This window comes from Oncorhynchus tshawytscha, linkage group LG33, assembly GCF_018296145.1.
Source record: "Oncorhynchus tshawytscha isolate Ot180627B linkage group LG33, Otsh_v2.0, whole genome shotgun sequence".
Classification (NCBI taxonomy): Eukaryota; Metazoa; Chordata; class Actinopteri; order Salmoniformes; family Salmonidae; genus Oncorhynchus; species Oncorhynchus tshawytscha.
Genome location: NC_056461.1, coordinates 41193332 through 41220379, shown reverse-complemented (window position 1 = coordinate 41220379; position 27048 = coordinate 41193332). Strand labels below are relative to the sequence as shown.

The 27048-nt window shown below is 41.8% G+C and overlaps 1 protein-coding gene across 1 annotated transcript in view; it reads right to left on the bottom strand.

Moving 5' to 3' along the window:
- The window catches only part of pds5b (PDS5 cohesin associated factor B), a 97490-nt gene extending 75429 nt beyond the window's left edge, over positions 1-22061 (bottom strand). The window contains exon 1 of the mRNA XM_042311628.1: positions 22000-22061. The gene's annotated coding sequence lies outside the window, so the exon portion shown is untranslated. The remainder of the gene's footprint in view (positions 1-21999) is intronic.
- Positions 22062-27048: the final 4987 nt, after the last annotated feature.

Here is a 27048-nt window from a genome sequence, read left to right as displayed (position 1 = left end):
TGACATAACGTCATTGTCCGACCAGGGTGACATAACGTCATTGTCCGACCAGTGACATAACGTCATTGTCCGACCAGTGATATAACGACATTGTCCGACCATAGTGACATAACGACATTGTCCGACCATAGTGACATAACGACATTGACCGACCAGTGACATAACGACATTGACCGACCAGTGACATAACGACATTGACCGACCAGTGACATAACGACATTGACCGACCAGTGACATAACGACATTGACCGACCATAGTGACATAACGTCATTGTCCGACCATGGTGACATAACGACATTGTCCCACCATAGTGATATAACGACCATGGTGACATAACGACATTGTCCCACCATAGTGACATAACGACATTGTCAATACCGTTTCCTCCGGGGGTGCGTGCTACGCCACTGCTTATAACTAACTATAAAGTAAAGTATAACTGTAAGAAATCTAAGATGTGTCGAATGATATCCAGCTCAGGGTTCCAGCGATGCATTTGGTTTGCTGACTTGCTAGCTAAGTGGCGAAATGTCAAGATCAAGCTTCTTGGTAACAGCAGAGATATTCAACCCCCTCCTGGACGAAGATCCCTGTTGCCTAAATGTATGTATAATTTGTTTTTGTTTTAAATAGCACCCATTTGTGTGCACTTCCTGTACCCCCGTACGGTACAGAAACAGTCTGACTGTATGAAAATCTAGATACCTCTCAACCATATTATATACGGACAGTTCTCTGGACCCAGATTAAACCTATTCCTGGAATAGAAAGCATGCCCGATGGAGAATCTCTATTGGCAGTGTTTTCTGGTCCAGGAAAAGGTTTACCAGTAATCTGGAGTTAAGTCCCAAATGCCAGCCTATTTCCTACATAGTCCTATGTGCCCTGGTCAAAAGTAGTGCACTATTTAGCTAGCGAATAGGATGGCATTTGGGACGCACGGCCTGAGTCAGGGAAACCGTCCCTAGCAGCAGGACCACGTGGACTATGCAGGATGGTCATATTTCCCACAATATAACTGCATCAGTTATACTTTACTAAATTCAGTCAGTTATACTTTACTAAATTCAGTCAGTTATAGTTTACTGTTAGCCTAAATTCAGTTAGTTATACTTTACTGTTAGCATAAATTCAGTCAGTTATAGTTTACTGGTTAGTTATAGTTTACTGTTAGCCTAAATTCAGTCAGTTATAGTTTACTGGTTAGTTATAGTTTACCGTTAGCCTAAATTCAGTCAGTTATAGTTTACTGGTTAGTTATAGTTTACCACCATACCATACACCCCATCAGCCAAATACCACCAAGGCAACCAGAAATATGCTGCTGCACTGAGATTTTAACCACAACCACCCCCTGCTTCAACAGGGTAGTGCAGCACACACACACACACGCTCTCAGACACACACACAGTCTGCCAGACTGTTCTGTCACTGACCTCGTTTCAACCCACAGCTGCTGCCAGAGAAGAACCCAATCCCTTATCAGCCTAGAGCAGAGCAGGGCTGAGGGGTGTACTCAGCAACTTAGACCAGGGCTGAGGACCAGACTCAGCAACATAGACCAGGGCTGAGGGGTGTACTCAGCAACTTAGACCAGGGCTGGGGACCAGGGCTGAGGGGTGTTCTTAGCCATTTAGACCAGGGCTGAGGACCAGGGCTGAGGGGTGTTCTTAGCAACTTAGAACAGTGTTGAGGACCAGGGCTGATGGGTGTTCTTGGCCATTTAGACCAGGGCTGAGGACCAGGGCTGAGGGGTGTTCTTAGCAACTTAGACCAGGGCTGAGGACCAGAGCTGAGGACCAGAGCTGAGGACCAGGGCTGAGGACCAGGGCTGAGGGGCGTACTCAGCAACTTAGACCAGGGGTGTGTTCTGTCAATGTACTGAAACACACAGAATGCTGCAGATAGAAATGAAATGTATAGAGTTGAAATGATTCCCTATTCTACAGGAATCTGATCTATTCTACAGGAATCTGATCTTATTCTACACAATATTCATCAGAAATATTTGTCAAAACACCTATTTTTTCAGTGGCAATTGACGAGATAACTGACTAAATAGACCCAGAAAATAAAAACGAAAACGAGGAGGATCGAAAAGGATCGTTCATTTCAATTGATGAAAAGAAGACGCGACAATGCCGTTACAAATTGGGATATTATTTTTGGCAATATATCGTTTCGTTTTGACAGTATCACAGTATTATATTTGCAGTAGTTGGCTGTACATGCACCAAAACGGCAGTATTTTTTGTTATGGATTTCTTTAGGGATGATGCAAATACCGATTTTTGGGGGTCAAGAACGTAGATGGACGTTATTTTAAGCCGATACTCAATATCATTAGATGAGAAAATGTTGATGACAAAATTTCCCGGACAGCCATGTGTGTGCAATAATGCATCCATTTTAAAATTAAACAATACATTTCACTTTGTTTTAACATTCTAACTCTAACTGGGGCGGCAGGGTAGCCTAGTGGTTAGAGCGTTGGACAAGTAACCAGAAGGTTGCAAGTTCAAACCCCTGAGCTGCCAAGGTACAAATCTGTCATTCTGCCCCTGAACAGGCAGTTAACCCACTGTTCCTAGGCTGTCATTGTAAATAAGAATTTGTTCTTAACTGACTTGCCTAATAAAATAAAAGCTTTTTTTTTTTTTTTTTAACTACATAATGGTAATATCTCTTGATTAACTGGGTAAATTAAGGCCTACACACAATACAGGTGAAGGCATATTCAATAGGGGTGTGTGCATTGACTTGATGATCTTGTTACAGCTGATCAGTGGAGTCTATGATGCTACAGATTACAAACATCTGTCTTTCATTTGGGACTTCCATTAGCCTACTGATCAACAACAATTACAAAGAAGCACCAGTCCAGCAGGACACGCCTGTATGGAAGGACATCATATAGGCACTGCTGTTAGTTTGACAATAGAAAAGAACATCTATTCAATGCAAAATGGGTCCAACGTAACGTCATGACTTGTGATCACAGATGCTTATGAAACTAGTTTTTCCTTTTGTCAATTTCCATGATCAGAATGTTTTTTATTTTCTTTCAGATGTCAGGATAAATCTCTAAACAACTCAGCTGCCAGGATGACATTTGATTGGCTAGTTTAACTATCTGTCAAGAAATGGGTGGGGGTTGTAACTTGATCCTACTGCTACGATTGGATAGAGCAAGGCTCTAACTCTGCTCACTTTCACTTCTGTCTCCACTGCTCATATCACTTGGTGCAGTTTACTGCTACTATTAGAGCTAGATCAAAGGTGGTAACATTTCCTACCAAACCATAAATGTGCATAATATCTAACAAGGAGAGCGGACGCAGGGACAAAAGATGAAACGACGATGCATGTTCTGTCTGAATGACTTAAATCTGTCCATAGTTTGGAGATAAGATCCGATGGTGTAGACCTACAGTTGAAGTCGAAAGTTTACATACACCTTGGCCAAATACATTTCAACTCAGTTTTTCACAATTCCTGACATTTAATCCTAGTAAAAATGCCCTGTTTTTAGGTCAGTTAGGATCATCACTCTATTTTAAGAATGTGAAATGTCTGAATTATAGTAGAGAGAATTATATATTTCCAGTGGGTCAGAATATTACATACACTCAATTAGTATTTGTTAGCATTGCCTTTAAATTGTTTAACGTGGGTCAAACGTTTCGGGTAGCCTTCCACAAGCTTCCCACAATAAGTTGGGTGAATTTTGGCCCATTCCTCCTGACAGAGCTGGTGTAACTGAGTCAGGTTTGTAAGCCTCCTTGCTCGCACACGCCTTTTCAGTTCTGCCCACAAATGTTCTATAGGATTGAGGTCAGGGCTTTGTGATGGCCACTCCAATACCTTGACTTCGTTGTCCTTAAGCCATTTTGCCCCAATTTTGGAAGTATGCTTGGGGCCATTGTCCATTTGGAAGACCCATTTGCGAGCAAGCTTTAACTTCCTGACTGATGTGTTGAGATGTTGCTTCAATATATCCACATAATTTTCCTACCTCATGATGCCATCCATTTTGTGAAGTACACTAGTCCCTCCTGCAGCAAAGCACACCCACAACATGATGCTGCCACCCCCGTGCTTCACGGTTGAGATGGTGTTCTTCGGCTTGCAAGCCTCCCTCTTTCTCCTCCAATCCTAACGATGGACATTATGGCCAAAAAGTTATATTTTTGCTTCATCAGAACAGAGGACATTTCTCCAAAAAGTACAATCTTTGTCCCTACAGTTGCAAACCGTAGTTTGGCTTTTTTTATGGCGCTTTTGGAACAATGGCTTCTTCCTTGTTATGTCTATAGGACTTGTTTTACTGTGGATATAGATACTTTTGTACCCGTTTCTTCCAGTATCTTCACAAGGTCCTTTGCTGTTGTTCTGGGATTGATTTGCACTTTACACACCAAAGTACGTTCATCTCTAGGAGACGGAACGCGTCTCCTTCCTGAGCGGTATGACGGCTGCGTGGCCTCATGGTATTTATACTTGTGTACTATTGTTTGTACAGATGAACGTGATACCTTCAGGCGTTTGGAAATTGCTCCCAAGGATAAACCAGACTTGTGGAGGTCAAAAAAAAAAAATCTGAGGTCTTGGCTGATTTCTTTTGATTTTCCCATGATGTCAAGCAAAGAGGCGCTGAGTTTGAAGGTAGGCCTTGAAATACATGCACAGGCCCACCTCCAATTGACTCAAAAAATGATGTCAATTAGCCTATCAGAAGCTTCTAAAGCGATGACATTTTCTGGAATTTTCCAAGCTGTTTTCCAACAAACAATTGTTGGAAAAATTACTTGTGTCATGCACAAAGTAGATGTCGTCACCAACATTCCAAAACTATAGTTTGTTAACCTCACTAGGGGATGTGGGACGGTAGCGTCCCACCTGGCCAACATCCAGTGAAATTGCAGTGCGCCAAATTCAAAAACAGAAATACTATAAAAATTCATGAAACATACAAGTGTTATACATCGGTTTAAAGATGAACTTCTTGTTAATCCAACCACGGTGTCAGATTTCAAAAAGGCTTTACGGCGAAAGGAAACCATGCGATTATCTGAGAACAGCGCCCAGCAGACAAATCATTACAAACAGTTACCAGCCACATAGAGGAGTTACACAAGTCAGAAATAGCAATAAAATTAATCACTTACCTTTGATGATCTTCATATGGTTGCACTCACAAGACTCCCATTTACTCAATAAATGTTTGTTTTGTTCGATAAAGTCCCTCTTTATATACAAAAACCTCTGGTTTGTTTGAGCGTTTTGTTCAGTAATCCACAGGCTCAAACGCAGTCACAACAGGCAGACGAAAAATCCAAATAGTATCCGTAAAGTTCGTAAAAACATATCAAATGATGTTTACAATCAATCCTCAGGTTGTTTTTAGAGAAGTGCAATTTGAGTCCCAAGTCAATGGATACTGTAATGGCATTCAACACTTCCTGGATGGATTTTTCTCAGGTTTTCACCTGCCAAATCAGTTCTGTTATACTCACAGATATTATTGTAACAGTTTAGGAACCTTTGGAGTGTTTTCTATCTAAATCTACCAATTATATGGATATCCTTCTTAAACTGCCTGCTTCTGGGCCTGAGAAGCAGGCAGTTTACTTTGGGCACACTTTTCATCCGGAGGTGAAAAGAGTGCCCCCTACCCTAGTGAAGTTAACAAGAAATGTGTGGAGTGGTTGAAAAACGAGTTTTAATGACTCCAACCTAAGTGTATGTAACCTTCCGACTTCAACTGTACATCTGCATGTTTTTGCTATGTCGAGCGATAAAGGGCCGTTAACCAAGACTAGAAAAGGTCAATATCGCCGCAATATATCTCTCTTCTTCCCCTCTCCCCCACCTCCTCTTTCCCTCCCACCCCTCCCTTCCTCTTCTTCCCCTCCTCCACCTCTACTCTTCCCGTCCCCCCACCTTCCCCTTCTCCCACCCCTACCTCTCCTCTTACAAGAGGAACCAAGGGTCTGAGTAAACAGACATGAACCTCCCTCTAACCTAGACCAGATATCCACATTGACTTCACTCACTGGCATCAGTGACTTGCCAAGTTGTCAACTCTACCTCCTCTTTTTGTCTCCCTTTCTTTCCCCCTCTCTCTAACATTACAGTTGTGCGTGTGTGTGTGTGTGTGAAACGCAGCATCATATGATGCAATATGGATCATAGCGGCTGTATTTCGAAAGTGATATATCTTGAAAAAATATTTTTGCATGTCAGCAATCAAGTTGGGACTATCAACAATGGACTAATAATAACCAATACCAACATACAGTATTGGAGTGGAGATTTCCTTAACTGTGTCTCTGGAAAATTGATAACCATGGTTACCGATGGGGGTCTGTCTGCAAAAGAAAGAGGGGGAAAGAAAGAAGAAGGAGGGAGAGAGAGAGAAAGAAAGAGGCGGGGTAGAGGGAGAATTGGCAACTTCGCAAGTCACTGATGCCAGTGAGTGAAGTCAATGTGCTTATCTGGAGGGAGCTTCTGGAGGGAAAGGCAGCCGGGCATCATGCATTACAAAGAGACAGACTGTTACACTGCTGCAGTCAAGAGGGGAGAGATAGGCAGAGGATTGGTGACTGAAAGACAGGAGTATGAGTGAAAGGAGGGAGAGAGAGGGAGAGAGAGCTCTGAAAGGAGAGCGAGAGAGCTCTGAAAGGAGAGAGAGAGAGCTCTGAAAGGAGAGAGAGAGCTCTGAAAGGAGAGAGAGAGCTCTGAAAGGAGAGAGAGAGAGCTCTGAAAGGAGAGAGAGAGAGCTCTGAAAGGAGAGAGAGAGCTCTGAAAGGAGAGAGAGAGAGAGAGCTCTGAAAGGAGAGAGAGAGAGAGAGCCTGAAAGGAGAGAGAGAGAGAGAGAGCCCTGAAAGAGAGAGAGAGAGCCCTGAAATGAGAGAGAGAGAGAGAGCCCTGAAAGGAGAGAGAGAGCTCTGAAAGGAGAGAGTGAGAGAGGGATAGCTCCGAAAGGAGAGAGAGAGAGAGAGAGATAACTGAAAAGGGGGAATGTCAAGGTTGTGTTCAGCAAGGGTGTATTCTGTCGCAAAACGTTTTCCTCAATTCCCGACTTGGAAGACAACCAATGTCTTCTAAAAGGTACATGGGAGATTCTCATGAAACCAGTTTAAAAACGGCTGTAGCACATTGAGTGACAAAGCCATGATGCATCTGCAAAAATCAACTATAATTCTGAGGACTAAGTTTCTTATTTTACATACATTTTAGCCAGATAGTTTTTTTAATTATACATTGTTACCCCCAAATTCTCATTAAAGAAATGCATTGTGATTGAATTCTTGGATCAATCTATAAAATGATGTTGCTGTGGTTTGTCTATCAATTTTTTTTAACCTTTATTTAAGCAGACAAGTCAGTTAAGAACAAATTCTTATTTTCAATGACGGCCTAGGAACAGTGAGTTAACTGCCTGTTCAGGGGCAGAACGACAGATTTGTACCTTGTCAGCTCAGGGGTTTGAACTCCAACGCTCTAACCACTAGGCTACCCTGCCGCCTCATTAAAATGCTATACTACTCTGTGGACATGTCTCATTACCATAACACGTTCCTGTTAAAACTACATCTCATTACAATAAGACCGTTTCACATTCCTGTAAATACTACATCTCATTACAATAAGACCGTTTCACATTCCTGTAAATACTACATCTCATTACAATAAGACCGTTTCACATTCCTGTTAAAACTACATCTCATTACAATAAGACCGTTTCACATTCCTGTTAAAACTACATCTCATTACAATAAGACCGTTTCACATTCCTGTAAAAACTACATCTCATTACAATAAGACCTTTTCACATTCCTGTAAATACTACATCTCATTACAATAAGAACTTAAATAACTTAAATAAAGTTTTATTCACCCATGATGCATCATCTAGAGCAGTAGAAGTTAATTTATTTGCCTATATATAACTTCGGAATGCAGTTCTTATTGTCAAACATCTTCTTCACCCCACCTGGACCGAAACTGATTTAAAAAAAACTCAAACTAGGAAAAAGTCTGATTTAATTTGATAATTTATTTTCTAAATATAAAAATGTTGAATGTTATGTTTAACTCGGGGCTCCCGAGAGGCGCAGCGGTCTAAGGCATTGCATCTCATTGCTAGAGGCGTCACTACAGACACTCTGGTTCGATTCCAGGCTGTATCACAACCGGGCCGTGATTGGGAGTCCCATAGGGCAGCGCACAATTGGTCCAGCGACGTCCGGGTTTGACCGGTGTAGGCTGTCATTGTAAATAGGAATTTGTTCTTAACTGACTTGACTAGTTAAATAAATGTTACATTAAATAAACAAATAAATAAAAACAGCTCAGCCGATACGTCGGGCCGATATTGACCTTTTCTAGTCCATCAGCTCTTCCCTATCGGCTTTACTGATAGTCCTGCTACAAAGCAAAGCTGCTGCTATGGCAACCACCACTCACCGCCTGAGCCACGAGCAACGCACAAAGCCAAGGAATGTCTAGCTGAGAAAATCAGCAGCGCCAAGCTAGCTCATTCATCCAAACAGATGCCGTATTGAAAAATGGATGAAATGACACAATGACCAAAATCAAACTCCTGTTGCAAATATTAGTTTAAAAAAAAGGTACAATATGCAGAAATCTCCCCACCATTTCCTGGTTGCTAAAATTCTAATAGTTTGCCTAATTTCAGTTTATGAGCGATGGCTAGAGTAGAGCAGTGTTTCCCAACCCTGGTCTTCCGGTACCCCCAACGGTATACATTTTTAATTGTAATCCTGGATAAGCACACCTGATTCAACTTGTCAACAAATCATCAAACCCTCAATGAGTTGAATGAGGTGTGTTTGTCAAGAGCTACCACGAAACTGTGTAGTGTTGGGGTTACTGGAGGACCAGGGTTGTGAAACTATGTAGTGTTGGGGGTACTGGAAGACCAGGGTTGGGAAACTGTGTAGGTGTTGGGGGTACTGGAGGACCAGGGTTGGGAAACGGTGTAGTGTTGGGGTTACTGGAGGACCAGGGTTGGGAAACTGTAGTGTTGGGGGTACTGTGGGAAACTGTGTAGGTGGGGGTACTGGAGGACCAGGGTTGGGAAACTGTGTAGTGTTGGGGGGTTACTGGAGGACCAGGGTTGGGAAACTGTGTAGTGTTGGGGTTACTGGAGGACCAGGGTTGGGAAACTGTGTAGTGTTGGGGTTACTGGAGGACCAGGGTTGGGAAACTGTGTAGTGTTGGGGGTACTGGAGGACCAGGGTTGGGAAACTGTGTAGTGTTGGGGGGACCAGGGTACTGGAGGACCAGGGTTGGGAAACTGTGTAGTGTTGGGGTTACTGGAGGACCAGGGTTGGGAAACTGTGTAGTGTTGGGGGTACTGGAGGACCAGGGTTGGGAAACTGTGTAGTGTTGGGGGTACTGGAGGACCAGGGTTGGGAAACGGTGTAGTGTTGGGGCTACTGGAGGACCAGGGTTGGGAAACTGTGTAGTGTTGGGGGTACTGGAGGACCAGGGTAAACTGGAGGACCAGGGTTGGGAAACGGTGTAGTGTTGGGGTTACTGGAGGACCAGGGTTGGGAAACTGTGTAGTGTTGGGGGTACTGGAGGACCAGGGTTGGGAAACGGTGTAGTGAATCATTGTACCATCTAAACCGGTGTGAAATATATTTTAATTAATCCTAAAATATTGTATTTTCAGCTGTTAGAAACTGGTGTACAAAACTGAAAGCAAAAGACGCAAAAAAAAACTAAACTTAAAGGGAAGCATAGAAACCGAAGACATAGAACATTTCTAACCCTTCTTAGACTTGCTTTCAATGAGAATGACAAATCAATAAACTCACATTTCTATGTGAATTTGGTCAGGTTACCCCAAAAAGGTACACATTTCAGTTTTAATTCACCAATCAGTTTTTTTTTATTCATTATTTTTTACCTTTATTTAACTAGGCAAGTCAGTTAATTAACCTCTTTGGGCTAGGGGGCAGAATTTTGACGTCTGGATGAAAGCGTGCCCAAAGTAAACTGCATGTTACTCAGGCCCAGAAGCTAGGATATGCATATAATTGGTCGATTTTGATAGAAAACACTCTAAAGTTTCTAAAACTGTTAAAAATAATGTCTGGGAGTATAACAGAACAGGTATGGCAGGCGAAAACCCAAGGACATACCCTCCAAAAAATATATAATTCAGCCTACCACTGTTTCCAATGGCTGTCATGTTTATTATGAGGCGAAAACATCCCAGATTGCAGTTCCTAGGGCTTCCACTAGATGTCAACAGTCTTTAGAAAGAGTTTCAGGCTTGTTTTAGAAAAACTTCATTCTAACTCATTTTTTCAAAGTGGCTCCCATTTTGGCTGTAGTGTTTTCATGCGTGGATGAGAGAGTGTTCTTTGTTGTTTATCTCTGGTAAAGACAATAACGATTCTCCGTCTTAAATTGTATAATTTATTTACGTATTAGGGTGCCTGAGATTTGATTATAAATGTTGTTTGACTTGTTTGGAGAAGTTTATTGGTAACGTTTGGGATTCATTTTGAAGGAGGGAAACCGGTGGATTATTGAATGAAGCGTGCCAACTAAACTGGGGACATAATGAAGGACTTTATCAAACAAAAGGAATATTTATAATGTAGCTGGGACCTTTTGGAGTGCCAACAGAAGAAGATCTTCAAAGGCATTTATTATATCGCTATTTCTGACTTTCGTGGCGCACCTGTCTGGTTGAAAAATGTTTTTCATGCTTTTGTGTGTAGGGCGCTGTCCTCAGATAATCGCATGGTTTGCTTTCACCATAAAGCCTTTTTGAAATCTGACATTGCGGCTGGATTAACAAGAAGTTAAGCTTTATTTTGATGTATTACACTTGTATTTTCATGAATGTTAAATATTTCTATAATTTGAATGTCAAATTCAACGGATGTTGTCGAGGTGGGTCGCTAGCGCCACGCCTGCGCCAGAAAGGTTAAGAACAAATTGTTATTTTCAATGACAGCCTTGGAACAGTGAGTTAACTGCCTTGTTCAGGGGCAGAACGACAGATTTGTACCTTGTCAGCTCTGGGATTTGATCTTGAAACCTTCCAGTTACTAGTCCAACGCTCTAACCACTAGGCTACCTGGCAACCCGATAATTCACCAATAATAAGACATGTCGACATGCCCGGACATGCATGCAATAAGCTAAGCAGATAGCTATTTGACCTGTTAGGAAAGATTACAATAATTTACCCTTTCATCTGTGGTGTTAGCTAGCTAACTATATTAGCTAATACGCTAGCTAGCTGGCCAGATGACCATGGTGGTACGATATCAGATAGGTTTTCATTAGGAAAATGTGGCGTTAGATATTTGAACGGCAGCATTATAATTTACTGAACATTTGAGAAATGTACCGACCCATATGCATTGGGTGCGTAACCTGATTATGGCGTCCACCCACAGAGATTAAAATGACATAAAAATCACATGAAGGTTCTTGTTAACTCATCTTAACAGAACCTGCAAGTCGAGGAAGCAACGATGTGAGATCCCTCCTTATCAAATTCCGATGACCACGTTTACATTTCCCTCAGCCAACAAGACGAGTAACGAACAGCAAAATCACTAGCCTATGTCAATCTACTATCCCCCATAATAGAACAGTTATCATTCTATTGGACAACTTGTCATGAAATAAATAAACTATTCCAAACAGACATCTGGGTCATTTGTGGGATGATATATCCCAAATTCATACAACCAGTAGGCCTAGGATACATAAAAAATAAACATTCAAAAGTGTCTGATGCAACAGATCAGAAGGTTTAGCTTAAAATGTTGATAAACTATTTCTTCACATAATAAGCGTAGCAATGTGCACAAGGCAGTAAGCTACACGCAAATGTTTGATCCATAAGGCAATTAGCGGGAAAATGAGTCCGACACAAAATAATATACTGTAATAACATGTAGGTACATACGGGGGGGTAAACGTGCAACTCAGTAGCCAGCAAACCTGAATTAAGACCAAGTTCAATTAGGTCCACACTCATTCGCAGTAGGCTAGATCTTTTAGGTAATCAATACAATGTCTGAGTGTCAGACTAAGCTGTGGGCGATTACTCAAAAAGGTTGTTTACAATAGCATTTAGGAAATATTCATGTAACCGAAGTGATTTTCACTAAAGCCTGCACTACATCTTTGTAATTACATTTGTCTTGTGTTCAACTACCGCAGACGTTAGGAGCATGGGAATAGACCATCGGCCAATTAGGGAGATGACGACCTCTGACCTCTGCAGCTGAAAAGATATGAGGATATATGGAGTTAAAAACATGAGGAGTCTACTCTTTTTCTATTGTTACCAATGACCTGCCAATGGCAGTCTGTTTTGGAATGGGTGGCCAGTAATAAACTGGTCCTGAACATCTCTAAACCTAAGGGCATTGTATTTGGTACAAGTCAATCCATAAATTCTAGACCTCAGGTTAATCTGGTAATGAATGGCGTGGCTATCATGGTCCAAACACATCCAGACAGTCATGAAGAGGGCACAACAGCACCTTTCCCCCCCACCAGGAAACAAATGATTTGGCACAGGTCCCCAGATCCTCAAAAATTGTACAGCTGCACCATCGAGAGTAATCCTGACAGGTTGCCATACCAGGCGGTGATGCAACTGTTCTGTATCTGACCGTAAGGCACTACAGAGGGTAGTGCATACGACCCAGTACATCACTGGGGCCAAGCTTCCTGACATCCAGGACCTCTATACCAGGCTGTGTCAGAGGAAGGCCCAAATTGTCAAAGACTCCAGTCACCCAAGTCATAGACTGTTCTCTCTGCTACCTCACGGCAAGCGGTACCGGAGCACCAAGTCCAGGTCCAAAAAGCTCCATAAGACCGCTGAACAATTCATCAAATGGCCACCGGATTATTACATTGACCCCCCCCTTTTTGTTTTTACACTGCTGCTACTTGCGGTTTAATCATCTGTGCGGTCACTTTACCCCGCCTACATGTACATATTACCCAGACTAACCTGTAGTCACTTTACCCCTACCTACATGTACATATTACCCAGACTAACCTGTACCCCCATAGTCACTGTACCCCTACCTACATGTAGATATTACCCAGACTACCCTGTACCCCCATAGTCACTGTACCCCTACCTACATGTACATATTACCCAGACTAACCTGTAGTCACTTTACCCCTACCTACATGTACATATTACCCAGACTAACCTGTACCCCTATAGTCACTGTACCCCTACCTACATGTACATATTTCCCAGACTAACCTGTACCCCCATAGTCACTGTACCCCTACCTACATGTACATATTACCCAGACTAACCTGTACCCCCATAGTCACTGTACCCCTACCTACATGTACATATTACCCAGACTAACCTGTACCCCCATAGTCACTGTACCCCTACCTACATGTACATATTACCCAGACTAACCTGTAGTCACTGTACCCCTACCTACATGTACATATTACCCAGACTAACCTGTAGTCACTGTACCCCTACCTACATGTACATATTACCCAGGCTAACCTGTAGTCACTGTACCCCTACCTACATGTACATATTACCCAGACTAACCTGTACCCCCATAGTCACTGTACCCCTACCTACATGTACATATTACCCAGACTAACCTGTACCCCCATAGTCACTGTACCCCTACCTACATCTACATATTACCCAGACTAACCTGTACCCCCATATGTCACTGTACCCCTACCTACATGTACATATTACATGTACATATTACCCAGACTAACCTGTACCCCCATAGTCACTGTACCCCTACCTACATGTACATATTACCCAGACTAACCTGTACCCCCATAGTCACTGTACCCCTACCTACATGTACATATTACCCAGACTAACCTGTACCCCCATAGTCACTGTACCCCTACCTACATGTACATATTACCCAGACTAACCTGTACCCCCATAGTCACTGTACCCCTACCTACATGTACATATTACCCAGACTAACCTGTACCCCCATAGTCACTGTACCCCTACCTACATGTACATATTACCCAGACTAACCTATACCCCCATAGTCACTGTACCCCTACCTACATGTACATATTACCCAGACTAACCTATACCCCCATAGTCACTGTACCCCTACCTACATGTACATATTACCCAGACTAACCTGTACCCCCATAGTCACTGTACCCCTACCTACATGTACATATTACCCAGACTAACCTGTACCCCCAGTCACTTTACCCCTACCTACATGTACATATTACCCAGACTAACCTGTACCCCCATAGTCACTGTACCCCTACCTACATGTACATATTACCCAGACTAACCTGTACCCCCATAGTCACTGTACCCCTACCTACATGTACATATTACCCAGACTAACCTGTACCCCCATAGTCACTGTACCCCTACCTACATGTACATATTACCCAGACTAACATGTACCCCCATAGTCACTGTACCCTACCTACATGTACATATTACCCAGACTAACCTTTCACTGTACCCCTACCTACATGTACATATTACCCAGACTAACCTGTACCCCCATAGTCACTGTACCCCTACCTACATGTATATATTACCCAGACTAACCTGTACCCCCATAGTCACTGTACCCCTACCTACATGTATATATTACCCAGACTAACATGTACCCCCATAGTCACTGTACCCCTACCTACATGTACATATTACCCAGACTAACCTGTACCCCCATAGTCACTGTACCCCTACCTACATGTATATATTACCCAGACTAACCTGTACCCCTGCACATTTAGTCTGTACCAGTGCCCCATGTATAAAGCCTCGTTACTGTTATGTCATTCTACTGTGTTACTTTATTCACTAAATATTTTCTTAACTCTTATTTCTTGAACTGCACTTTTGGTTAAGGGCTTGTAAAGTAAGCATTTCACTGTAATACAATTTGATTTGAGGAGACTAAATTACTTTTAGCCTTGTAAACTGTCATGGTCAAAACATATAGATTCTAGGGGGTTGTAAATATGGGGAGACGTCTGTCATAAATAAAGACGCTCTGCTTTTTTTGACACCACACTTCACAAGGCAAGTCCCACAGGCTCTAGTTGTATCATGATTATTGTCCAGTCATATGGTCAAGTGCTACAAAGAACGATCTAGTTAGGCTGCAGCTGGCCCAGAACAGAGCAGCACGCCTTGCTCTTCATGGTAATCAGAGGGCTGATATAAATACTATGCTGACAGTCTCTCTTGGCTAACAGTTGAGGAAAGACTGATTGTTTCTTACAAAAAACAAGAATTGACACAATGTTGGAAACTCCAAATAATTTGCATAATCAACTTACACACAGCACTGACACTAGGACTGGGGACGATATGGCTTAAATATCATACCCCTATATTTTTCACATTTTTGACAGTATTTATACAAATGAAAAATAAAAATAAAATGAAAAAAAAAAAAGTTATTTTTTTCTTATATAAAGGACTGCAACTAATGAATTCTAAGTGGGTTTTCATTAGCTTAATCCCATCTGATTTTTGTTGGAACAGCATTAAACAACACTGACAGTAAATAACAGTAGTGCTATTGGTTAAACTTTTACTAAAAACACAGGAACACTAATAAATAACGTTGCAAAAAAAGAAAAGAAAAATGGAATATATTCACAGTGAGACAGTTATGGTGAAGGAAAACAAGCCCATCTACGGTCCATGGCTTCAGAACTGTGGCATGTTATGGTGAAGGAAAACAAGCCCATCTACGGTCCATGGCTTCAGTACTGTGGCATGTTATGGTGAAGGAAAACAAGCCCATCTACGGTCCATGGCTTCAGTACTGTGGCATGTTATGGTGAAGGAAAACAAGCCCATCTTACGGTCCATGGCTTCAGTACTGTGGCATGTTATGGTGAAGGAAAACAAGCCCATCTACGGTCCATGGCTTCAGTACTGTGGCATGTTATGGTGAAGGAAAACAAGCCCATCTTACGGTCCATGGCTTCAGTACTGTGGCATGTTATGGTGAAGGAAAACAAGCCCATCTTACGGTCCATGGCTTCAGTACTGTGGCATGTTATGGTGAAGGAAAACAAGCCCATCTTACGGTCCATGGCTTCAGTACTGTGGCATGTTATGGTGAAGGAAAACAAGCCCATCTTACGGTCCATGGCTTCAGTACTGTGGCATGTTATGGTGAAGGAAAACAAGCCCATCTTACGGTCCATGGCTTCAGTACTGTGGCATGTTATGGTGAAGGAAAACAAGCCCATCTTACGGTCCATGGCTTCAGTACTGTGGCATGTTATGGTGAAGGAAAACAAGCCCATCTTACGGTCCATGGCTTCAGTACTGTGGCATGTTATGGTGAAGGAAAACAAGCCCATCTTACGGTCCATGGCTTCAGTACTGTGGCCAGGACCTCTATACCAGGCTGTGTCAGAGGAAGGCCCAAATTGTCAAAGACTCCAGTCACCCAAGTCATAGACTGTTCTCTCTGCTACCTCACGGCAAGCGGTACCGGAGCACCAAGTCCAGGTCCAAAAAGCTCCATAAGACTGCTGAACAATTCATCAAATGGCCAGCGGATTATTACACATATGGTACCACCCTGAAAAATAAATAACATTACAAATAACTATTTCACATGATGCGCAAGTCTGTTGAAGTCTGTTGAATGCTACCAAACAGAATAACTTCCAAGAATTCCAACTAAATAATGTAAATATTCAAGTAAAACGGGGAAAGATAACAGCTTCAAATAGGGCGTATGAATTACAAAAATGTCACACTATCATTTAACCAGGTTGTGTAACTCCTGGTATAGAACCAACAATCATATTGGTTCCACAGGTCATGGGAAAGGAAAACCAGCCGGTCTACTGTATCTGGCTTAAGTGCAGCTCTGTGGCATGTCACCACATTGCCACTAGTGCTGAAGACCCTTTCGGAAGGTGAACTAGTGGCAGGAATGCACAGGTGTTTGTTGGCCAGTTTGCTCACCTTAGGAAGGTGCTCTTCATGGACCCTCCACCACTCCAGGGGATCTGCCTCACCTGTCAACATCAACTGTCTGCAGGTAGCTATTCAGCTCAGCTTCAAATGACACCTTTGTCAGACAGGGAAGCTGCTGGTGTTTGTCCTTTAAAAAAATATATATATTTTAATTTTAACTTCCAAGCGTCTTCTCAATCTTCTTTGGTTCCACTGGGTCTGGTGCTTCTGCTCCTGTGATTCATCTGTATCTGCGATGGATGGCAGCTGCTCTGTCAGCAGTCAAATGAAGCTCTGCTACTCTTTGTCTTTATGTAGTCCACCCTGTTGCTCTTGATGCATGTGGTTTTAAAGCGTGGGTGTGGGAAGGACGCTACGTCCAACAGGTCATCTGTGGTAGGATCGGGGTAGAGGATGGTCCTCTCTTGTTGTCCTTTGTTAGGGGTGAGTCATCTTCCAGAGTCAAAACAGTAACGTTGAACAGCTGGAGTTCAGCGGGTTTTCATGTAGGAGTCACTTACATAATCTTCTCCAGACAAGGCTTCAGTGAACTCCTCCAGGGGAACCTGGGCTTTGTTGATTGACTCAAGGACTTGTCCTGCCATGTAGTCACAAGGTGCCTTGTCTGCAGCCAGGATTTTCTTGTCTGCAGCCAGGACCGGAGTTACAGCCTTCTCCTGTTCAAGCACTCTCTAGATCAACCAGGTGGGGCTCACGTCAGAAGATGGAGTTTCAATGACAAGTGAGTGGTCAGGCAAGTCAAGTTCATCAGCGTGTGCAGTTTTCATAGGCCATAGAAAAGGCGCTGACTACTCTCTTGCAGACAGCAACTGGTCAATCCTGGGATCTTTAACACTTCTCTCTGTAAAAATACCAACAAAACAACTGACAATATTAACTCAGCTTTTTTTTCTCCTTATATTTAAATGACAGAATAGAAATGAGAACCAAAAAGTAAACAACTAGATAATAAATAAACACACAAATATGACATAAAAATTGATTTAACCGTTTCCATTATTGGGTATAAAGTTTCATTACAGTAACTGTGATTTAAATGGATTGATCTACATACATTATATATAGTAAAATAAATATAGTTCAATTAATGTGATGAACACTCCAGTTTTGAATCCAACAATTGGCCAGCAATGCTAGGCTAGATAGTTAAATTAATATTTCATCAATAACTAACATCCTGATAGTTTATAACAGTAGCTGCATATTTGCAAAAAAATATATTTTGGCGACTATTTAAACTTACCAATGAAGACGGTGACCAGAACACTGCAGTCTTGTCCAGCTGTTCAGCTCCATGACTATTAAAACACTGCAGTCTTGTCCAGCTGTTCAGCTCCATGACTATTAAAACACTGCAGTCTTGTCCAGCTGTTCAGCTCCATGACTATTAAAACACTGCAGTCTTGTCCAGCTGTTCAGCTCCATGACTATTAAAACACTGTTAGTCTTGTCCAGCTGTTCAGCTTGACTATTAAAACACTGCAGTCTTGTCCAGCTGTTCAGCTCCATGACTATTAAAACACTGCAGTCTTGTCCAGCTGTTCAGCTCCATGACTATTAAAACACTGCAGTCTTGTCCAGCTGTTCAGCTCCATGACTATTAAAACACTGCAGTCTTGTCCAGCTGTTCAGCTCCATGACTCTTACCATGTTAGATTCGTTGTCAGTTTGTAAAACACACACAAGTTGTTCTTTTCAGTCCCCATAATTCTAGGGCCTGTATGGTCCTCCGGGGGAAAAAAGCTGTTTGCAAACATCTTCTCTTCAGCTCCCAGGCTCTTCAGCTCCCAGGCTCTTCAGCTCCCAGGCTCTTCAGCTCCCAGGCTGTTTGCAAATATCTTCTCTTCAGCTCCCAGGCATCGGTTATAAAATGCACAGTTAGCCTAATGTAAGGTTCGGATGTTGGGCTTGACCATAGGTCCGTTGTGCTGGCAACGTGGATCATGTTTTCAATCTCCCTCTTCACTCTTTCATGGCATTCAGTGTACTTATTTGGTAAGACTGTCCCGCTAAAGTATTTTCGGCTAGGCAGTACATACCGGGGATCCAACGTTTTTGAATCCGTAATGTCCTGCCATCTTTTGCTTTTCTTGTCGTACGGGATCCACTTTGTAATGACGCAACCAATCAATCAAATGTATTTATAAAGCCCTTCTTACATCAGCTGATATCTCAAAGTGCTGTACAGAAACTCAGCCTAAAACCCCAAAACCGCAAGCAATGCAGGTGTAGAAGCACGGTAGCTAGGAAAAACTCCCTAGAATGGCCAGAACCTAGCAACCAGTATTTTAGTTCAAACTTGATGTCGTTTTAGGCCTGGCACTGGGGTGGATGTTGGAGTTTTGTGCTTCTTCGTACCATATTCAATCACATGGCAGCTTTTTAGGTGGCTATAGGAGGTTACTCATGTTTCCCCCTTTTACAGCCACTGTCCGCTTACAAATAACTTGCAAATAATGTTTTTTTGTTTGTTCTGTGTCTGTCGTCTTAAAACCAAACCCACACTACCAACATTGCACCTTTTTAATCCACAAATTCCTCACCTGCTGCAGGAATTGGCTGAGCATTTTTTTTAAATTCCATTACTTGCATCCTCCATCGTATTTTTCCACCACTAACTGATTTCTCTGTGTTTGTTTCCAAACTGTTTCCAAACAGTTTTTTACTCTGCCCCCACCCCAATGGACACTTACTTATTAATCAATGCCAAAGTTGTTATTTATATAGTGCTGTTTATATTGTTTGTTTTATAACCATTTTTCATTATTTTATTTCACTTCATCCTGCATGTTGGAGCTCAGGGCCTAAGATTTTCACTGTAATCACAACTGCAACCCTGTACAGGTGACTATTAAAACAATCTGAGGAAGTGTCGACAAGTTAAGCTTGGTCAAATCTTCTGTACGCCAAACAGGAACAGAGTAATGGTCTGACTAGGCAATATGTTTAATAGCTAGGTGAAGGTGTGCATTTCTTATTAAAAGGTCCAATGCGGTCAAAAATTAGATTTTCCTGTGTTATATATAAATATATGTGTTATATATAAATATAACACACTGAGGTAACAATAATATTGTACAATTGTGAAAATGATAATGGACTTTTTTTTTAGTATAAAAAGCTGTTTGAAAAGACAGCCTTGATTTTTAACCTTGTTCTGGTCAAATTAGTGAGATTCACTCCAGGATCTTAAGCACAATAAAAAAAAAATATATATATATATATATATATATATATATAAAAATAAGAGAGAGAACAAATTGGATTCATACCATATAATACAAATAGCAAAAAAATGAGTTGCAAAAAAAACATATTTATGAAAATGGATGATGTAGTACACACAAAAAAACGTATACGAAAATGGATGATGTTGTACACACAAAAAAACGTATACGAAAATGGATGATGTTGTACACAAAAACCGTATACGAAAAACGTATGTAGTACACAAAAAAACATACAAAAATGGATGATGTAGCACACAAAAAAAACATATACGAAAATGGATGATGTAGTACACAAAAATCGAGGACCACATTAGGCTTGCCAGCACCACCTTCAAAACTACTGTCTGAAATGATTTTTTTTAATTTTCACAATGCATCTATAATACACCAATAAGAAACAGTTCCAAACCTCTCTGCCAATAACAGCGAGTTTTCAGTTTCCCCTCTCCACCCAGACCACTCCCAGACAGTCCTAGATAAATTCTTACTTGAGAAATTGCTCTTTGCTAAGAAGCCATTTTTTATTTCATTTGGATGGAAAACAATCACAGTTTAGATACCTAATTGTTACCCAGAAATGATTTGATATCGGCTTGCAATGGACCTTCTAAGATAACTAGAGACCTCGAGTCAAAAGCCAATTCATCCATTTGCACATTTTTCAACGGGTTTTTTAGACAAGCATGTGGGAGAAACGTAATGGTTGTGCAATCATGTGCGTTAGTTCAATCAATACAGCACAAAGTTAACAGACAGGGAGAACTGTGTTGTTGACAAAGCAATGCAAGATGTATGTAGAGGAGGGGGGGAGGGGACAACTAAATATGACAATATTTTATGTGTTCATAAAAGGATGGTTGGAAACATTGGCTATTTGGCAAAGACTTACCTCATTGACACATCCTACTAGCTAACCAACACGGGGAGGGGGGGGGAAAGTCTGAATTATCGGTTCCCGAATCAAATCATGCCATTCGACTTTTTCCTTTAGCTCGCTAGCTAGCAAACCCAGGCTAGCATTACAGTACACAATTCACTTCCCTTATCCAACTTCAGCCACCGTTACAACATCGAAAATATCCTACGCTAACTAGTTAATTCACACACACACACACACACACACACACACACACAAAAGAGCAGCATGAGCAGTAGCTAATATTTTCAACATGGACACGAGGTATGCCATATGTAGTTAGCTGGCTAACTAGCTACATTAGCTAGCTACATGCAGTCGCATTCATACGGGTGAACGGCTGGCTTGTGCGTATTGTTATGGCACAGTTGTACGCCAAGGCCACTAGTTGACTGAATTGCATGTTAGTGTACTGCTACCTAGTTAACTAGCAATACAACATAGTATTGAATAACACGCAAATCCTGCATTTGCTACTATCAATTGTATTTTGTTGAGAACATTAAAATCAACCGTGCACATATATTCATTTCATAGCCATCTTACAACCCCGTTGCTAGTGATACATTTACAATAAAATAGAATAAATACTGGTAGCTAAACTTGCCCCCATTCTCTACCCCCCACAGTGTAAGAACAGCGGCAAGGCGGACACCGCTAGCTAGCCCCGATACGGGCAGGGAACACGGACAGCTCCGTCGGATTTGTCCCACTTTGAACTGGACAGATCCAGACAAATGTACCTCCAAACAAAAACAAACAAAAATCAACGCCCACGAAATGAACTCCGAATTCCACACGAATAACATTTGCTTGTGATGGTTCCTACCTTGTTTTTTTTTTTTTTTAAATGAATTGCAATGAATTGTATCCCCTCTCTCTCTCTCTCTCTCTCTCTCTCTCTCTGTCTCTTGCAGCTCTCTTCCCCCCTCCTATCTTCAAAATGGCGCCAATTTGCTCCGACAGCAGCCGTGGGCCAGAAACCACTCAGAGGGACACAGCGCCCTCTATGGAGCCACGCAGGGAACGCACCCACGGGTTGAATAATGTAACGACCCGGGGCTCGAAGGCTATTACTGTAATGACTTACTGAATATATATCTCTCTATATATATTTATATATATTTTGTTTATTATTATTTATTTTTTTTAAATATGAAGGTGCACGTGCAATTCATTTAGCCCTGGGGTAGAGAGAACATTTAGCAGTTTTATAACACATTTAATACAGCTAATTTCCTGCTATTCTACCCATTTTGCCATAATATAATAATAAGTATAAACTGGGTGGTTCGAGCCCTGAATGCTGATTGGCTGACAACCATGTTATATCAGACCGTATACCACAGGTATAACAAAACATTTATTTTTACTGCTCTAATTACGTTGGTAACCAGTTTATAATAACAATAAGGGTTTGTGGTATACGGTCAATATACCAAGGCTAAGGGCTGTATCCAGGCACTCCTGTTGCGTGTGCACAAGAACAGCCCTTAGCTGTGGTATATTGGCCATATACCACACCTCCTCGGTCCATATTGAACAGGCAGTTAACTCACTGTTCCTAGGGCCGTCATTGAAAATAAGAATTTGTTCTTAACTGACTTCCCTAGTTAAATAAAGGTCAAATAAAAATATATATTGCTTAATTATTGTTTCGCTCTTTTCTTTGTCTATTGTTACACCCACAAGAGCGGAAATGCAATTTTTCAGGTGAAAGACCTTACCCATGATGTTGCACAACGATTTTAAAAAAAAACATCCCAGTTTTAGCTAAAGGTTGATATAATTGTTGTTGAAATGGGAAATCAGAAGTGGTGCCTAATGATATGTTCTTTGCCAATGTTTCCTCTATGATATGATAATACTTTTCAGTCTCCATTTCTTTTCAGGGCTGGGTTTTGTTTGCATGTTACCACCCACCAGCATGGCATTGTTAATTAATCAGAAACACCGGCTAAATTCTTCCTCTTTGTTAGCATTGTTGCCATGTCTGCAGTTTTCCTGCAAAATTAGGCTACTTTGAAAACGATGTCGCGGGTGAAAATGTATTTTTTTGTGGGTTTTTGGGCTATTTGTAAGTTGCAATGTGGTCGCCATGGGATTTCTCTTAAAAAATATATATATATTTCACTGTGACCTGCTGCTGACTGTCAGGCAATTGAGGCAGGCTGTTGCTGAGTGAGTGGTGGGGAGGGCCGGAGGAGTGTGTGTGTGTTCTGTGTTGAGAGAGCAGTACAGCTATTGACTGAGTCACGTGAGAGAGAGAGAGAGAGAGAGAGAGAGAGAGAGAGAGAGAGAGAGAGAGAGAGAGAGAGAGAGAGAGTTTTCTTGTGATGACCTGTTGCCACAAGAAAAGGTCAACCAGTGAAGAACAAACACCATTGTAAATACAACCCATATTTATTTTCTCTTTTGTACATTAACCATTTGTACATCGTTACAACACTGTATATATATATATACACATAACATGACATTTGAAATGTCTTTATTCTTTTGAAACTTCTGTATGTGTAATGTTTACTGTTAATTTTTATTGGTTATTTCACTTTTGTATATTATCTACCTCACTTGCTTCGGCAATGTTAACACATGCCAATAAAGCCCCTTGAATTGAATAGAGAGAGAGAGAGCATCATACGTGCATGTTGTGACAACTTTTTACCAGTTGTAGGTAGGTTGTTTAGATTGTCATAATGGAGACCCCTATTTTACAACCCATTTTCCTTAAAGCATATTAATATGCTAGAACTGATGCACATCAAGAAATAATGGAGACAAAGCACTGGAAAACGACGTTGGGCGCAGTACAGCGCATGACATAAATTCGCTTGGAGGTGGTTTAAACTGCATTGTAATGTTGACTACTTGAATAAAATGTTATCAAGCAGTGAGTTATGCATGCTCAGTTTTTGTGTCTCGGGTGCTGCTGGAGTGGGAACTTGAAATGGAAATTATTGAACTCCTTCGAGTGGTTATTTTTATGCGTAAAAGTCTTCAACAAAACTGACATTAGGCTAAATGTGAAGAGTTATGCATTTGCCTCTTTTGGCCATCAAGTAGCCTATTAAAGTCTATGCCATTGAATGCTACCATTTGATACAATAGGTATATTGAAATGATGATATCACTGGAGTCATTGCAAATACATTGTTGATTGGCTGACAGCCGTTCTATATCAGACCGTATACCACAGGTATTACAAAACATGTATTTTTACTGCTCTAATTACATTGGTAACCAGTTTATAATAACAATAAGGCACCTCGAAGGTTTGTGGTATATGGCCAATATATCACGGCTAAGAGCTGTGTCCAGGAATTCCATGTTGCGTTGTGCATAAAAACAGCCCGTAGCCGTGGTATATTGGCCATAGGCCACACCTCCTCGGGTCTTATTACTTAATTATAAACCTGGTTCGAGCCCTGAATTCTGATTGGCTGAAAGCTGTGGTATATCAGACAATATACCTCAGGTATGACAAAACATAACTTTTTACTGTTGTAATTACGTTGGTAACCAGTTTATAATAGCAATGAAACCCCTGGGGTTTGCTTTATATTATGGCCAATATACCACACCTAACGGCTGTATCCACTCCGCATTGCGTCATGCTTTTAACTGACTTGCCTAGTTAAATTTAAAAAATAGTGAGCATTTTGCCTTTGCCAAGATAATCCATCCACCTGACAGGTATGGCATATCAGGAAGCTGATTAAACAGCGTCATCATTACGCAGGTGATAATAAGGGATAATAAAAGGTCACTCTTAAATGTGCAGTTTTGTCACACAACACAATGCCACAGATTTCTCAATTTTGAGGAAGTGCACAATTGGCATGCTGACTGAAAGAATGTCCATCAGAGCTGTTGCCAGAGAATTGAATGTTAATTTCTCTACCATAAGCCGCCTCCAACAACGTTTTAGAGAATTTGGCAGTAAGTCCAACCGGCCTCACAACCGTAGACCACGTGTAACCACGCCAGCTCAGGATCTCTACATCCGGCTTCTTCACCTGCGGGATCATCTGAGACCAGCCACCCAGACAACTGATGAAACTGGGGAGTATTTCTGTCTGTAATTAAACCCTTTTCTGGAGAAAAACTAATTCTGATTGGCTGGGCCTGGCTCCCCAGTGGGTGGGCCTGGCTCCCAAGTGGGTGGGCCTGTGCCCTTCTAGGTCCACCCATGGCTGCACCCCTGCCCAGTCATGTGAAATCCATAGATTAGGGCCTAATGCATGTATTTCAATTGGCTGATTTCCTAATATGAATTGTAACTCCATAAAATAGTTGAAATTGTTGCATGTTGCGTTTATATATATATTTTTTGCGTTTCTATATATATTTTCTGCTGTTGTTACATTTGTGTTGGTGTTTCGTTTTGTGTCTGATGCAAGCCAGGATGTTGTAACATATCATATGTGACGTGCATCAGGAGCAAAGTAGCCTGTCATTTAATTTCCCCTGTGAGAACATGATTTAAACTCTGATTTTACAACCCCAAAATACCACTGCTCAATGTCTATTTGCGGCTCTTCCAGATGGAAACTACAAGTGTAATGGCTCTCGCTCAATGCAATGGCACTTACAAATGTAGATCCTTCAAACACCTCCAAACAAGAAAACATTTTCCAATCAAATGTGTTATCACGTGCTCCACTAAGGCAGTTATTTATCTTATAACTTCTCCTTGTGGTAAAAAAATGATGTGGGTAAAACAAAGCATGAATTAAAAGTATGAATTTTGGAGCATCGTAGCACCATTAGCTGCTCAAAGTACCCAGTTGCGGCCCAATGTTTGGTAGCAAACCAATCGATTTCGTCCCTACGTTATATCGGCATCGAACACGTCACCCTCCCTAGGAGAGGGGGTGACCTCGACAATTTATTATTAAAACGAGAGGCTGCCTGGATCTTTAATTTAAAGACCCTTGCTCCCTTCGGTCTCAATGTAGACTTTGATCTGAAGCCATTCTTGTGATTATTGTGATTTTTCTATTCATTGTAAATGCTTATAGGCTTATGTAGCCACATTGTATCTAAGATCATATGCTATCCATTCATGTTTTTTATATGTTTTGTTTATATATGTAAATTAACCAAGGGCTCCCGAGTGGCGCAGAGGTCTAAGGCACTGCATCTCAGTGTTAGAGACGTTACTACACACACCCTGGTTTGAATCCAGGCGGTAGGTAGCCTAGTGGTTAGAGACAGGTAGCCTAGTGGTTAGAGTGTAGGGACGGTAGGTATCCTAGTGGTTAGAGGTAGGTAGCCTTGTGGTTAGAGACAGGTAGCCTAGTGGTGAGAGTGTAGGGACGGTAGGTAGCCTAGTGGTTAGCGTGCAGGGACGGTAGGTAGCCTAGTGGTTAGCGTGTAGGGACGGTAGGTAGCCTTGTGGTTAGAGTGTCGGGACGGTAGGTAGGCTAGTGGTTAGAGTGTAGGGATGGTAGGTAGGCTAGTGGTTAGAGTGTAGGGATGGTAGGTAGCCTAGTGGTTAGAGTGTAGGGATGGTAGGTAGCCTAGTGGTTAGAGTGTAGGGATGGCAGGTAGCCTAGTGGTTAGAGTGTAGGGATGGTAGGTAGCCTGGGGTTAGAGTGTAGGGATGGTAGGTAGCCTAGTGGTTAGAGTGTAGGGATGGTAGGTAGCCTAGTGGTTAGAGTGTAGGGATGGTAGGTAGCCTAGTGGTTAGAGTGTAGGGATGGTAGGTAGCCTAGTGGTTAGAGTGTAGGGATGGTAGGTAGCCTAGTGGTTAGAGTGTAGGGATGGTAGGTAGCCTAGTGGTTAAAGTGTAGGGATGGTAGGTAGGCTAGTGGTTAGAGTGTAGGGCCTAGTGGTTAGGTAGCCTAGTGGTTAGCCTAGTGGTTAGAGACGG